Here is a 4,963-nt window from a genome sequence, read left to right on the forward strand (position 1 = left end):
AAAATGTATCACTAAATAGCGGTGCATCAGGTGCTCACTGTTGAAACTTGCATGCCTCCTAATTGTTGAGTAATTACATTAATTTGTTGTGACATGACTTTATTTTGAGCCAGCAGAGTGTCCAAGGTATCTAATTCCATAACTCCTTTCCTAATTGATCTTTCAAAAGAATAGAGGTATTGATTATTAGCCACCATCTCAGTTAACTCCAATGATTCATTAGTGGTATTTTTTATATGCAGAGATCCTCCAGCCAAATTATCCAATTAAACCTAGGAGGTAAGGGTGATCCCATCATAGAATATCTGTAGTTGGACACAGTCTGCAAACATGTTTGGATGGCACTTTTTCAGCATCCCCTTGTACCTCTCCCAAGCTTCATAAAGGGACTCTTCTTCATGTTGTTGGAAAGTCTAAATATCAGTTATGAGCTTGGTTAGCCTCTGAGGTGGGAAGAACTTGTTTAGGAACTTAGTGACCAAGTCCTCCCATGTAGCTATACTCTCCTTGTGCTGATTATCCAGCCACTATGTAGCCCGATCCCTTACAGCAAAAGGGAGAGAAACAAATGATAAACCTCAGTCGGGATGCCATTTGTCTTAACAGTGTCACAAATTTACAAGAAATTGGAGATAAAAGAATTTGGATCTTCTTGCGGGCTCCCATTAAACTAACAATTTTGTTAAACTAATGTAACAAGATGATGCTTCAGTTCAAAGATGTTGGCATTGACAGTAGGTGTCACAATGCTACTTTCACAACTCCCTGTATTAAGAGTAGTGAAAGTTCTAAGGGTCCTCCTAGGTTGAGGAGCATTAACATTGTGATTTGAATTTTCTGCCACATTAATTCAAATTCTTCTTGAACTGCTTCTTCAATTTCTTATTCAACTTTTTTATTTCTAGCTTGTTTCCTTTGTCGCCAAAGAGTTCTTACAATCTTAGGATCGTATTGAAGAGGTTTTTTATCCCTAGTGTTCTGCATAGACAAAAACAACGAGAAAATCAAATTGTAACTCCCTTTACAGCGACGGAGGGAATTCCCAGGGGGTAAAATAAAAACAGTAAATGACTAAAACTTAAAGAGGTCTAATCTAGGTAATCAATTGATTGATAGTTTGTTAACTACGATTAATCCCCAACAGCAATGCCAAAAACTTTATGCGGATTTTACAAACCACAAAACACCAGCAAGTGCACCGGGTCGTAGCAAAATAATAAACCACGGTGAGTGAGTGTCGATCCCACGAGAATTAATGGATTAAGCAAGCAATAGTCAACCGATTATTCTAGTTAGACAATCACAAATTTGGGTTTCAGAAAGCTTTAAACATAAACAACAATTAAATAAAAGCAAATAGTGAATGTTGAAAGGTAATATGATTAAAAGAGTTAAGATTTTAGAGATGTTAAACTTCCGCATTAATACTTTTCACTTTCCACCTTAATTATGCAAAGATACAATCATGGCAAATCATCAATAATCAAACTCCAATCCCTTGACAATTGGATTGCTCTTTAACCTAATTAATCGCTAATCCCTTAGTCAATTATTTACGAAAAGAGTTAAGCACGTTTACTAATTCATCAGCCACACAATTCTTAAGATCTCCCTTAGTTGATTTTATGTCACTTATCAAGTCTAGTTTTAAAACTTAAGAGTTATGAGAATCGGTTTTCAAGCTTAATTCAATTAATCAATTTTTTCAAGAAGTTAAAAGAATTCAAATCAGAGAAAAATTGTTTCCCAACACATTCACCCTTTAGGATGAAGAACAAAAACCCATTCTTAAAAAGATATCAATGCATAAATCAAAGGTAGAAAAAGCTTAATATATTAACCCATGGAATCAACAAAGCTTAACCAAGGAGAATTAGTTGCTCATACTCTTCCGAGGAATCCTTGAAAAAAAAAAACTGCCAAAGGAGAGAAGCTCAAAGTGTTTCACTTCTCTCCTTAAATACCAACCCTAATGAAATTCAAATTCAAGCTAAATAGAATCAAGTTTAAAACAAAATGAAATATTCTTCATAAATGATTGCCTCTAGCAAAGCTTTCTATCTTATCTTCTTGCAAATCCTTAATTAATGCTTGATTTGTGGGTTTGAGTGAATTAGATAATTGTTGAAGAGTTGGAAGACTTAGTGGGTATATTGAGGTACCTGGGAGTGGCTAAGGATCTCATGAGAAACGTGAAGGGTTTACGTCACACGTAGAGCTCAAATTCAATTTGTTTCACTCACTAGATAGATCACGTGGTGCGTGGCTTAGTTTTCCTTTAATTATAGTCTCTGTTATTCCATTGCATTGTACGTGAAAAAACTTACGTCCCACACAAAAGTGAAATAGTGTGTACGCATAGCTCATGCGTATGCATGCTTTCTCAAAATCCTCTTGTTATATGTACGCATGAGTCATGCGTACACATGATGGCCACGTCCTACATGAAAGCCTTAACGTACCACGTCTATTTTTCTACGTACCACGTTGACTTTGGGGGTCATGCATATGCACAGGTCATGCGTACACATGAATGAGAAAATTTCACCATTTGTGCGCACGCATGGGTCATGCATTTGCATGGCTTCTGTTTTGGCATTGTACGTCAATGCTCCCATGTTGTACGTTGGAGTGTCTTATGCCTCTGGGAGTGCATAGTTAGTTTGACATGGCACGTTTCTTTTCCCACGTTGCATGTAAAGCTTTCTGTTCAATTTAAGGGCTTTCTGTTTGTATCTAGAGAGCTTTCTGTTTGTTCCTCCATTCTCGCTCTTGTTGCTCAAAGTGATTCCTTGCCTCATTTTCTCTTTGATCTTTTCCAATTCTCTTCCAAATTCCCTAAAATCAATGAAAGAGCACTAACTCAAAGCATTGCTCAATTAACCATGAAAACATTGTTTAAGTTGCAATAATTCTTAGTTTATTGAATCTAATTCTAAGAGAAAAATACTAAAGATGCGTGACGTTAGGATTTTTGCCAGTAAAGAAGTTCATAAAAATAGTCGCGTTGTAGATATAGTCTCTAAACCAACAAAAATCCCTTCGTGCAAACGTTTTGGGTGTCACAAGTAACAAACCCCTTTAAAAATTGTTAACCGAGTATTCAAACCTCGGGTCGTCTTCTCAAGGAACTGCAAGGAAGTATGTTCTTATTACTGGCTATAAAGGTTGTAATCGGGGTTTAGAAGGTGAGAAGCAAGTGGTTTAAATGACAAGTAAAGTAGATGGCAATTAAAATAATTAAACATTGTAAAGCAACTTTTGGCAAGGTAAGAGAAATTGGAAGTCCAACTTAGTTACCTCCCTCAACAATAATGAAAGTTGAATCTAAATTCCACTTAGTTAACCTTTACTAAAACAAAGGAAAGTCAAGGGACTAATTAGTTTGACCTTTGAATCCTATTTATTTCCTAAGAAAAAGTTAGGATTATTGAAATTCAGCTCAATTAGCAAGATAACAATTATCAATTATGCTGAGTTTAATAATGTTGAGTTACTGATTTCTTAACCAAGACCAAAAGGGGAAAAGTAAAATTGCTGGAATAAAAATGTCCTTAGATGGGAAGCAATGGTAACACAAATTAAGAAGAAAGCAATCAATAACTGAAATACCTCAAATAATCATTAATTCAAATCATAACATGGGAAGGATTCATAAGTCAAGTTGGCAACATTTATAGGTACGAATAAAAGAATTAAAGTAAATATTAAACCTGGATCGAGAGTCACTCTTACAAACTAAGAGAAGTCCTAAATCCTAATCCTAATCCTAAGAGAGAGAGAGGAGAGAACCTCTCTCAAACTAAATCTAAATCATAGAAAGTGAAAATTGGTGAGCTCTCCCTGAATGGATGCATTTCCCCACTTCATAACCTCTGGTCTATGCCTTCTGGACTTGGATTTGGGCCAAAAAGGGCTTCAGAATTCGCTATGAGCGTTTTCTGCAATTTCTGGTGCGTGGCCTCTGTCACGCGTCCGCGTGGGTCACACGGTCGCGTCATTCGGAGCATTTCCTTGCCACGCGGTCGCGTCAGTCATGCGACTGCGTCATGTGCGTTCTGCTTAAGGCGCGCGGTCGCGTCAGTCATGCGGCCGCGTCGCTGTTGATTCGCGCTTGGCACGCGATCGCTTCGTCCATGCGATCGCGTGGATGCCAGATTCTTCAGAAGCTCCGTTTTGTGCTTTCCTTCCATTTTTGTATGTTTCCTTTTCCATCCTTTAAGTCATTCTGCCTTAGAAAATCTGAAACTACTCAACACACTAATCAACGTTATCGAATGGAAATAAAGGTAATTAAAATAATTAATATTAAAGCTTAGGAAACATGTTTTTCACATACATCATATAATAAGGAAGGGGAAGTAAAACCATGCAATTAATATGAATAAGTGGGTGAAGGATTGAATAAATCACTCAAATTAAGCACAAAATATATCATAAAATATGGGTTTATCAATGCGCACGCATCAGTATCTAAAATAGAAACATAATCACTTTTAAGAAGAAATTAGAAGAATGTACATTGTTGTATCGATTAACTATCTAACTATATAAGGATTATTTTGAAAGAGATTGAAAAAGTTTGGTACCTCACTCTTCCAATATATAGTTTCCAAACAACTATTATGCAAAATATCTATGTAACATTTTTTCATTAACATATACTAAAATAACTATTTTAATGATGACATTGAAGTAATTTAAAGGAGCAAATTTCTTAAAAGGAGAAAAATTTGAACCACATTTAAGTGTTATGGTTTAATTGGTCTTAATTTGGGTTGAGTTTTTTTGTTCTTTTTTTTTAAAAAAACAACATGGAAATCTCATACAACAAAATTTCCAAACATAGCCTTTCCATAAGTTTCTTGATAGGTATTCCGAGGGTTACCGGAAATAGTGATTTAGATCTGAACGTGAGGTCTAGGCTCTTTTTAAGATAGTGTCCGACTTGTGCTGGTACCGA

The 4,963-nt window shown here is 36.0% G+C and overlaps 1 non-coding gene across 1 annotated transcript; it reads left to right on the forward strand.

Moving 5' to 3' along the window:
* The first annotated feature begins 327 nt into the window (after window positions 1–327).
* On the forward strand, window positions 328–434 carry LOC112781435 (small nucleolar RNA R71). Its single transcript, XR_003192211.1, has one exon. It is a non-coding gene; the product is annotated as a small nucleolar RNA R71 (small nucleolar RNA).
* The last annotated feature ends 4,529 nt before the right edge of the window (window positions 435–4,963 follow it).

Source organism: Arachis hypogaea, chromosome 19, assembly GCF_003086295.3.
Source record: "Arachis hypogaea cultivar Tifrunner chromosome 19, arahy.Tifrunner.gnm2.J5K5, whole genome shotgun sequence".
In the NCBI taxonomy this organism is placed as follows: domain Eukaryota; kingdom Viridiplantae; phylum Streptophyta; class Magnoliopsida; order Fabales; family Fabaceae; genus Arachis; species Arachis hypogaea.